This window comes from Sturnira hondurensis, unplaced genomic scaffold (genome assembly GCF_014824575.4).
Source record: "Sturnira hondurensis isolate 20B ecotype Veracruz unplaced genomic scaffold, ASM1482457v3 Scaffold0014384, whole genome shotgun sequence".
In the NCBI taxonomy this organism is placed as follows: Eukaryota; Metazoa; Chordata; class Mammalia; order Chiroptera; family Phyllostomidae; genus Sturnira; species Sturnira hondurensis.
Window position 1 is genome coordinate 26,935,267 of NW_028087015.1, and position 11,531 is coordinate 26,946,797.

The 11,531-nt window shown below is 39.8% G+C and overlaps 1 non-coding gene across 1 annotated transcript; it reads right to left on the reverse strand.

Annotated features, from left to right (window-relative positions):
• Nucleotides 1–10,972: 10,972 nt before the first annotated feature.
• On the reverse strand, nt 10,973–11,165 carry LOC118998906 (U2 spliceosomal RNA). The gene has a single exon (XR_005068983.1). It is a non-coding gene; the product is annotated as a U2 spliceosomal RNA (small nuclear RNA).
• Nucleotides 11,166–11,531: the final 366 nt, after the last annotated feature.

Here is an 11,531-nt window from a genome sequence, read left to right on the forward strand (position 1 = left end):
ATCGTACAAAGTGAAGTATTTTATTTTATTTTTATTTTTTAATTTTCTGTCTTTTTAAAAAGGTTTTATTTATTTATCTTTAGAGGGGAAGGGAAAGAGAGAAGGAGAGAAATATCAATGTATGGTTGCCTCTAGTGCATCCCCTGCTGGGAACTGGCCTGCAACCCAGGCATGTGCCCTGACCTGACTGGGAATTGAACCGTGATCCTTTGGTTCGCAGGCCCACACTCAATCCACTGAGCTATACCAGCCAGGGCACAAAGTGAAGTATTTTAAAAACAATTTTTATTAACGATTATAGGAGATCTCTGCATTTTAACCTTTTCTGCAACACATAAGCTCACAGTGCAGATGGCAACACATCATTTTCATTGCATTCTTCCATCTTCTCATATTATCCAGAAACAAGCCCCTTCTTTGGAAGTCACACTTAATAGTTTTTGCAAGACTACTACTGAGTGAAAAAATTATTCTGAAGTGTGATACAGTTCTCATTCAAAAATTATAAATAAAGCTGTTTATAGAATAATAATTTGAATTTTTATTTTTAAACTTTATTATAATTTGCATGTCCATTTGCTCCACGCAGGGATATCTTTACTGAATAGCATTGCACTGCACCCGCTAGCTCACCCTTCTTTGTTTATAAAATAATTTATTATTCAAGATGTTACTCTTGGGGCCACTTCTAACAACATTCTTGATAATACCTCTTCTAACAACATTCTTTCATCTGAGAAGACATTCACAAAGATTATTGCTAAGTTTTGTTGATAAATATGCAATTAAATGCTAAGACACTTGGTGTTACTTTTTGTAAAGGTTGCTACTTTTTGTAAAACCTACAATGTCAACCAAAGCTTTGTGCACCACTTTACACAATTAACAACACTGAAAAAAGAGAGATTTTCCATAAAATAATTTTGTTTTAATATTGAAAATCCCTTTGTAATCAAGGCTCATAATTTTAAAAGTGATGTTTTCTGACTTTTTATTCCATATGATACTTATCTATATGCAAGCAATAGAACTTCATCCTACTTCATCCATTTGTAAATCCGATTTTCCCAATTGCTGCTCATCGTACAACCTGTTTTGACATCTTTGACATGTTCTCAAAACAATAGTATCGTTAAACAAAACAGAAGGAATGATTCATTTGTCTTCTTTTAGCTAGACCATAACCTCTTCTATAGCTGTTAAGATTATTTTAAATGTTACATGCCTTACTGTATTTTGTAATCATTTATGACATTCTAAAAGAAATAAGATTCATTCTTTATCTTTTTATTGTAATGTTTGTCTCTATTTATTCGTTTGGTTTCAAACAAACTACATAAAGTTCATGCGGTGTGCTGGCTGTCACTATAGGTGTTGGGAACCGAGTAAAAACTGAGAGGCAGAAGTCTCTCTGTCCCCTCCAAGTCACCTCCAAATTCTTACTTGTACCAATGAGTATTGATTTCCTTAGTAATTCCCTTTTAAACCAATGCCTTATTCCTGAAACTCAACTGTTTCTTTAAAAAATTAAATGTATTGGGACAACATGGTTTAATAGCATTGTGTAAGTTTCAAGTGTATCATTCCATAATGTGCCTGCTGTGCCCTGCTGTGCGCAAACCCCCCCCCCCCCAAGCTAGTGTCCTGCTCTAACCATACATTCAACCCCATTTACCCTCCCCCACTCCCCTTCCCTCTGGCAACCTTCGTTCATACTGTTGTCTGTGTCTGTGAGTTTGTTTCTGTGTTCATTTGCTGCTTTCCATATGCCTCCTATCAGTGAAATCGTATAGTTTTTGACCTTCTCCATCTGACTTATTTTGCTTAGCAAGATACTCAATATCCATCCATGTTAATGAATTCTCTGTAATTTAAATCACTGTCTTCCATGCCTTTAAGTTTATTTTTTGAAGATTTTTCACTTTCTTTCTGACTCCTTTGTTACTTTGGTTATTTATCGTGCTTAATAGTTTATAAATCTGCTTGGGCATCTGTGGGGATAATTTTTTTTAAAGTACATTTGACTCAACTGTTTAATTGGTTGATAGGATAAGTAAAGGTCTCTCTTTGTTTTCTGGTGGCACAAGTTTCTGTTTTCTCTTACCTGCACCACTGGGGCTGCTGGGATCTTTGTGGGGCAATGTCGTCTCCGCCACGGAAAACTTCCCGTGTCCCCCGAGGAGCAGGGTGCCCTCTTTACGTCAGGGCACCACGCCCATGGCAGGGTGTGGTGGGCTCTGGGTCTTCTGGACCCTGTGTTCCCAGCATTGACTTCCTGCCGCCAAAAGCTGCCAACCTCGCATTCTTTCCAATGTGTCCTAGCTGCTTCAGGTTCTGCTGTGGGGGGAGGGGAGGGAGTAAGGGGAGTGAGGAGCAGATTCATGCATCTGCGCTGTTTTTTTCTAGTGGGTTTAGCCACAGTGAGTACAGACCACTTAGACTGGAAAGTGGTTTCTGCACTTCTGTCGTCTGCTGAATGAGGATTTTCCTACCGGGGCTTCGTTTGTCTGATGGTGGTGATAGGTGGGATCTTTCCACCCTTTGAACTGCTTCTCTGCCCCGACCTTGGGCTCAGTCTCTATGAATACTGGCCACCCAGGCCTGATTGCTGCCTCTGCCCCTCTAGTTTGCCCAGTGGGGTGGTACCCAAACCTTCACAGCTGCGGTGTTTGCTGAGGTCACGGCCAGCCCTGGGGACTGTATATGTGGCTCCCATCTCTGTCCTTCATCCAGCCTGTCCAGGCTGACTGATCCCCGATACACACACCTACACATGTCTCAATGCGCGGGTCCCTCAAGTCCCTTTGTGTGCTGAGCAGGGGGACTCTTTTGTTGAATTACAGCTGCCCAACTTGTTGTAGCATGAAGGGGCGAGATCTGGAGGTCCTCTCGTCACTATGACATCACTCTCCTCAACTCATTTAAGCCTTACTGATTCATTTATTCATTAGAAAAACATGTTGGTAGAGTAGACATGTTCATACATGTTTATTTGTGGTTGAAAGCATAAAACTCAATTTCAGTTTTCAGTGAAATATTATTACATGTTAAAATATATATATATTTTAAATTTTATTTATTTATCTTTAGAGGGGAAGGAAAGGAGAGAAGGAGAGAAACATCAATGTATGGTTGCCTCTCATGAGTCCCCCGCTGGGAACTGGCCTGCAACCCAGGCATGTGCCCTGACTGGGAATCGAACCTTGATCCTGTGGTTCACAGGCCTATGCTCAATCCACTGAGCTACACCAGCCAGGGCTAAAAATATTTGATATTATAAAATGTGGGCCAAAGTGTATTCATAGACATAATACTATGACAGCTACAAGTTTAGACTGAAAATATGTGATATTAGTGTTATCAAACATTTTCTGCTATTGAGGAAGTAATATTCTCAAATGTTGGATGTGTTTCAGTAACGTTTTCCAAGAAGAAAAGTAAAATCTTTCTTCGACTTTCACTGCAGTTACTTTTCTGTAAACTTTGTTAGCATTTCACAATCTTAAAATGACATTAAAAAAATAGCATCATTTTGAAAGAACTCCTTTGTTCATTGCAGTGTTATTTACAACCATCAGGATACGGAAGCAGCTCAAGTCCATCACTAGATGAGTGAATAAAACAACTGTGGGACATTTACACAATGGAATACTACTTGGCCATAAATAAGAATAGAATTTTACCCTTTGCATCCGTATGCATGGACCTAGAGAACATTGTGCTAAGTGAAATAAGCCAGTCAGAGAAAGACAAATACTGCATGATTTCACTCATATATAGAATTGAATGAACAAGCTGAACTAATAAGGATAATAGGGACAGATTCATAGAGAGCAGAAAGACAGCTGGAGGAGAGTAATTAGGAGGTGGAGGGCTTGGGCAAAAAAGAATAAGGACTCATGGATATGGACGACAGTGTGGTGATTTGTGTGTGGGGGGGGTAAAATGGGGCTAAATGGTAATGGAAAAATACAATGAAGATTAAATTAAAAAATAGCACCACTTAGTATTTTAAAGAGTTGGTTTTCCATTGAACAAAATTTGTTTTGAATGTGTGCGTGTATGTGTAGAAATATGAACAATAGAAAATAGGAATTGTAATGTTAACATTATTTCAAAATTTCCTTTTTTATTTAACATACTGTGACTACATCCTTTGGACTTTTTTGATGAATGTGTTTTTTGCCTTCAAACATTTCTATGATGTTCTCTCTCTTTCCCCCTTCTCCCTCTCTAAAAATCAATAAATAAAAATTAAAACATTTCTGAGAATAATTTGGAGGCAAACTGAAGAATTAAAGGCATGATGAATACTCTCTCTTCGTCCCTTTCCATGAATCATCTCACAGAGTTGGAAATGGCCCCTCAGCTACCCCAATAGGACATCAAAACAACAACTCAGCAAGCGCTCAGCTAAATGGAAGAAGTTGCTTCTCACTGGAGAAATCCCAAGACAGAAGTTTCTAATTAGTAGGTTAGGATTTACTGGTGGATTTTAAAGACTTTCTTAAAAATGTCTCTCAGCTAGTCACATCTTCCATTTCATCCTGTTTGTTGAGGTTTCAGAAAAGAGGGAGCATGGCTGGCCATGATCTCCCCCTTTGCCGCTCAGGCCTGTCAGTGCTCTGTGCGCTTGCACTCTCTCATACACACACATTTTCTTGTCTTTATGGAAAGAATCATATCATTTGGAGTGGCCCTGGCTGGGGTAGCTCAGTGGGTTGAGTGCTGGCCTGCCAACCAAAGGGTCACTGGTTTGATTCCCAGTCAGGACTCATGCCTGGGTTGCAGGCCACACCCCCAACAGAGGGCATGTGAAGGCAACCACACTTAAATGTTTCTCTCCCTCTCTTTCTTCCTCCCTTCTGCTCTCTTTAAAAATAAATAAATAAAATCTTTTTAAAAAGCTGCTAGTCATATCAACCCCTATAGTCTATTGACTTAAAAAAATCCTCTATCAACTTTTGCATGATTGTACCAACAAGTATAGATTAAGAAAGTCTCTGTCGTCCACTGTTGTTATTTACCTCATTCAAGCCACCTTAAACCCGATAACGTTATAAAAATAAAGCAGCACAAGTAATAAATATCTTAAAAGGGAACTGACTTCTGAGGCTTTGAAATTTCCTCTATATTCCAATTTAAACCATATTCCAGGGTGTATTTTTAAGGCGTCCTGACAAAGTAAAAAAAATAATAATAATTGTCATTTTTATCTGAATGCAGGTAAAGAAAAATTTAGTTGGGGTGGGAGTTTTGTGGTAAAGGAAGGAAAGAGACAAATCCAAGGCTGTGAACCTGAATTAGTGCTTTTTAAAGCACCCTGGATGCCCCTGACTTAGCCTGTGTAGTTCTCCATTCATCACAGCTCAGTGACTACTGCCAGTCACATCAACTTCTATAGTCTATGAACTTAAAAAAAACCCTCTATCCCAAATTCCTTGCTGATACTCCTGTGACTCTGATAGCTATTCCATTCACCTGATGAAATTCATACTGCTGGTTTAGTCAAGAAATAGAGAAAAAGATGTTTAAAGTAGGTATTCAAACTGAGGGCACCATACAGGGTTACTCCCAGTTTTCCAGGGTTTGTGGGTAAGTAATGTAGAATCCCCTCCAGCAGAATGGGATCACCTCTGCCTCAGTCCACATTGAAATAGTTGTACTACATCCTGCAAGTTAGGACCCGTGAGGAAGGTGGTATTTTATTAAATCCAGAAGTCTTTTTTTAAAAATATATTTTATTGATTATACCATTACAGTTGTTCTATTCCCCCCCTTCATTCTCCTCCACCCACACACTCCCTCCCCCACCATTCTCCCCCCCTTAGTTTATAACCACATGTCTCAAGTTCTTTAGATTCTATATTTCCCCCACTATTCTTGCCCTCCCCCCTATCTATTTTCTACCTACCGTCTATGCTCTTTTCTGTACCTTCTCCCCCCTTCTCCTCCTCCCACTCCCCTGTTGCTAACCCTCCATGGGTTCTTCATTTCTATGGTTCCACTCCTGATCTAGCTGTCTTCTAGGTTTGCTTTTGTTTTAGGTGTGGTTGTTAATAACTGTGTGTTTGCTGTCCTTTCACTGTTGATATTTTTCATCTTCTTTATCTTATATAAGTCCCTTTAGCATTTCATATAATAAGGGCTTGGTGATGATGAACTCCTTGAACTTGACCTTATCTGAGAAGCACTTTATCTGTCCTTCCATTCTAAATGAAAGTTTTGCTGGATAAAGCAATCTTGGCTGTAGGTCTTTGGATTTCATGACTTGGAATACTTCTTTTCAGCCCCTTTTTGCCTGAAAGGTCTCTTTTGAGAAATCCACTGACAGTCTGATGGGAACTCCTTTGTAGGTGACTGTCCCCTTATCTCTTGCTGCTTCTAGGATTCTCTCCTTCATTTTAGTCTTGGCTAATGTAATTATGATGTGCCTTGGTGTGTTCCTTCTTGGGTCCAACTTCTTTGGCACTCTCTGAGCTTCCTGGACTTCCTGGAAGTCTATTTCCTTTGCCAGACTGGGGAAGTTCTCCTTTATTATTTGTTCAAATAGGTGTTCCACTCATGGCTGTTTCTTTCCCCGTTCTGGTACCCCTATAATCTGGATGTTGGAACATTTAAAGATGCCCTGGAGGTTCCTAAGCCTCTCCTCATTTTTTTGAATTCTCATTTCTTCATTCCTTTCTGGTCGTTTGTTTCGTTCTTCCTTCTGGTCCATTCCATTGATTTGAGTCCCAGTTTCCTTTCCATCGCTATTAGTTTCCTGGACATCTCCCTTCATTTCAATTAGTTTAGCCTTCATATGTTCCTCTAATTTGTGACTATAATCAACCAGTTCTGTGAGCATCCTGATAAACAGTGTCTTGAATTGTGCTTCTGAGAGGATGGCAATTTCTCGGTCTCTTAGAGTTATTGGCTCTGGGACTTTGAGTTCTTCTTGCACCATCTTTTGGGCTGTTCGTGCCTGTTCTGTAGCAGGATCAGAGCCCTAGGTGTTCACCAGAGCAGGGCAACTAAGTCGCTGGGTTGTGACGTTGTATGTGGGGGCGGGGTCAAAGAGGAACAATGGGGTCCCGTCTGCCGTCTCCTGCTGTGGCCCCCACAGGTGCTGCAGCTGCCACCATCACCGGGCCCAAGCATTTTGTCCCACTGCACGTGAGTGTGCCACTGCCGTCAGCCCTTGCCCCCTGGGGCCTGCGTGGTCCGTTTCACTGTGCGCGAATGTGCGACCGCGGTCAGTCTGCCCCACACCCTGACTGGGTCCAGGCTACCTGTGCGCCCAGGTCTGGGGATCTGTCCTGCCCCACCCTGCTCTGCTGCTGGCTCCGCCCCTCTTACCGTCCCCGTTGAACGGTTAGTGTTGTCGGATTTCCGTATAATTCAGTTTTCTGGTTTTTGGCCGTGTCTTTGTTCTCCAAACCTTTGTTGTATTCAAACTTGGTTGTGGGAGAAGGCACAGTGTTTCCACCTATGCCTCCATCTTGGCGGAAGTCCTAAATCCAGAAGTCTTAAACCACTTTAACATGGCCAGGTGAAAACAAATTTCATCTAGCGGGTTACACATTCAACCCATAAGGCGCAAAAACCGTGTGTTACTTGCTTTTCTTTATAAAGTGCTAAAATTACTGCCAAACACTTGCTGGCACTCTATAACTGAGTAAATTGTAGACATAGGTTTACTTTTTAAATACGATTATAGGATCATTGTTTTGAAATGAATGTAGCAAAAACAAATAAACAAACAAGCAAAACAATTTATCTTCTTGGGTTTACTTGAAGACAAAGGATTTTTGAAATTGTCCAAAGAGAATAAATTGCAGAATCTTCCTTAGTCACCACTGAGCTGTGATGAATGGAGAACTACACAGGCTAAGTCAGGGGCATCCAGAGTGCTTTAAAAAGCACCAGTTCAGGTTCACAGCCTTAGATTTGTCTCTTTCCTTCCTTTACCACAAAACTCCCACCCCAACTAAATTTTTCTTTATCTGCATTTAGATAAAAACGACAATTATTATTTTGTTACTTTGTCAAGGCACCTTAAAAATATACCATGGAATACAGTTGAAAATGAATAGCTCTTTCTTTTGTTTTACATTTTTCTTTATTATCATGGAGTCTATGATATCCAGTTGCTCTTCCATTTATTCATCCATCTAGTCATTCACTTACTCATTTACAGATGAACAGTTATTAACAACCCTTTGTATGCCAGGCATGGCTCTGAAACAGGCATGGGAAAATACAAACAGATCACAATGATATATATGTCAATATACAGAAAATGAAATAATGAATCATCGGATCTGTAGGACTTAAGATCTGGACAAAGAGTTAGAGGACATCCAGTCCAATTCCCTTGTTTTGTAGATCTGGAAGCCAAAGCCCAGCAATGCTGAACACCATGCACCTCGTTAGTGTCATCATGGCGTCGATGTCAATCATTAATTGTGTACTTAATTAATTTTAAAAACAGTACTCAAAGGCAGTTAATACTATCCCATTTTACGAATAATGAAACTAAGTTCAAGAAGATGAAATAATGCATCTAAATACACTATTAGTCGATGGCAGGGCTCTGATTCAAACCGATCTCTGTCTGAATGTGAAACTGAGCTCTGAAACATCACTTTGTTACTAGCACTAGAGTAATGTCTCTTAACATCTAGTCCAGTGATTTTTCTATGTGAGATTTTTTCTGTACATTCCATAATATAGATGATCTAAATTTAACCTAAATTTATGCCCCTCAAATATGAATGTAGCAGTGATTCATGTTATACCCTGTAAGCCAAATTAAAAGAAAAAGCTCCAATATTCCTTGTCAGAATTACTCTAAAACTAGTGCAATGGTTTACAAATTTAAATTTCTAGTAGTTGGTTGAGGTTGGGTATAATTTTCTTCAAAAACAAAATACCCAAGGACACGTAAAGATTTTCAAATACCTTAACTCCCCCCCCCCATTTTTGGATGTACTATTTCTGTTCTAGATAATGGTGGAAGAAAAATCTCCCATTTCTCAGCATTGGACAAGCTGTTCTTCTCAGGAGCAGCTGGCTTGGTTTTACCTTGTAACGTTGTGAGTCTTGTAATTGAGCATGTCTCCTCTTCTCCAGGAAGCTGCAAATGTGATGTCCACCTCTGTCAGCCCTACCGGACGGCACAACATGTCTTCTCGTGGGTGAGCCTACCCCGACCTTATTTTATTTCTGAAATGATTTCCCCATCATTAACAACATTCCTTGGTGATATATGAATTTGACTGTGCAGCCATGAGTTCCCAAGGGAGGAAAACACGTGTGAATAAAACATATCTTACTTTTTCTGAACTGCACTTTGTAGATTTACAAGACTTGTAAAACTATTTGTATAAAAGGAAACTGTCACAGTGAATAGAGTCAGCAAGTTGACTTGCTGAAATAAGCAAGTTGTTTAATTCCTGGAAGGCAAACGCGTTAATTTTTTTGTACTGATTCAATCAACATAGTAATTGGAATAGACGGAGGGGATTCCCTGATAGTAAGATCACATTCTTTCAAACATAGAGGCTATATTGCATAGTAGGTAAGAGTATGAACTTGGTGTAAAGCTGACCTGCATTTTATTCCTGACTATACCATGGACTAACCATGACACTCCAGGACAGTTCTTTATCGTTCTTAATTCTCACTTCTTAAAATCAGCCAAATAGGCTAATAGTTGTTCCTATTTTATGTGGTTGCTGAGAGAATTAAATGAGTTAATGCATGTAAGATGCTTAACCTGTGGTGAATTTAAGGACAGGTTAGTATTACTGCCACCACTTCTATGATATACCAGTCTGGTAAATACCATGACATTTATGAGGAAAGTTGTTGGCTGTACTGCATATGCTGTTGGGATGGAAACCAGGATCGTATCATTGTCAGCATGAGATTTCTCAAGGGCAAAATGAGGGCAAAGAATAGTAGTATAACTGTCAAAAGGTGATGTAAAACATACTGTATTTATTTCACAATTTTATCTATCTCAGACCCTACACTTGATACTATATACACATTCATGTTTCTGAATAATTCTGTATTAATGTCAATGATGCTAAAAATTATTTTCTTAAAAAAATAAGATTGGACCCTAAGTGATATAATAACAGACGTTCCATTTGGGACAGCTTCAGACACAAGTGCAGATGACTTATGCATAGTAAGTAAAAGACCTGAGTGGGTAGCTGTTTAAATAAGAGAGGAAAGGTTTACTTTTCTTACATCACATGATGCCCAGAGGTAGGCAGCTCCAGCGATGGTTGAAGCGCCCAGGTGTTCCAGGCCTGGGCCCCTACATCCGCCTGTCCGAGTTGGGGAGCAGGAGACAACTCAGGGAGAGAGCTCCTGCTCCTTCCTCTCCTTGTCTTTCCCAAAGCAGCACATTCACCCTCTGCATCTCAGCCAACCCCGTGGGTGTGAGCCATCTTCCCTGAGATCCAGGGACTCTGCCTGATGCCTGTGCACATTTTGTCCTGCTGTCCTGTGAAGAGGACAGATGGTCCCCCTGGGTTCAGCCTTGATATAAGCCGTTTGCTTACAAAATAGAAATTGGATTTTTCGAGTAGGGTCTTTGTGTATATAATTCCTTCTGTCAGTGTATAGTTAGTGCAAGCCCAGAACTGCAGGGTTTAAAAAATGGATCCCCGCATACTCCCTACTTTATAATTAGATTGACTTATGTTGTTTTATATAATCTTTATGAAGTCATGGCTTTCTTTAGGTCCAGAGTTCCCTGGCTCAGAACTATAGGGCTACCTAATGAGTTAGTGAAGGGAACTCCAGCCAGGGAGGGTGAGAAGAAGGGAAAGCTGGTACAAGTGGGAGTTGCTCTGAACAGTAAAACCATTTGTTTTTATTTCAAGAAGAAAGTCTTCTGCCTTGTTAGCCAATAATTAAAGTTTCCTTACAAGGTCATCTATGAAACAGAACTTTTGGAAATGTGCAAACTTCTAACATGTAAGGTTATCTCATGTGGAATGTGACTTTTAATTCCAAAACATTGCATGCTAATCAGTTGTTATGGGGAACAGTATTCAAATTTCTGTTTATAATTTTCAAAGTGATATGAAGTTTTTAGCTTTTTTTGCATAAGAACCTCAAAAACTTTACTACACTTGATCTTAGCCAAAAGGCCGAGAAGTGATCTCCAAAACTTTATATATGTGTTTTTTCCATGTGATCAAAAGAACATTTAATGTTAGAACATTAAATCAATGACAAACAAAGACAATACATGAAAGAGACTTTTGTTTTAATAATGTGAAACAACTGGAAAGTTACTCTGTGATCATATACAGGCAAGCCTAAGACCACATGAGTGCCCCCCCCCCTCCCCCCGCCCCAAGGACTGATAGCCCTCAGGATAAAGGAAAGCTCAGAGCAAGGAAGGAAACTATAGAAGCCATGCTTCTTCGGCTTCCGTGAGTAAACATGGACTTTAAATAAGAAACAACATTAGTTAAAATGTTTTAGAAATGTCAGTGCATGTTTTCTCATTGGGAACTATAACT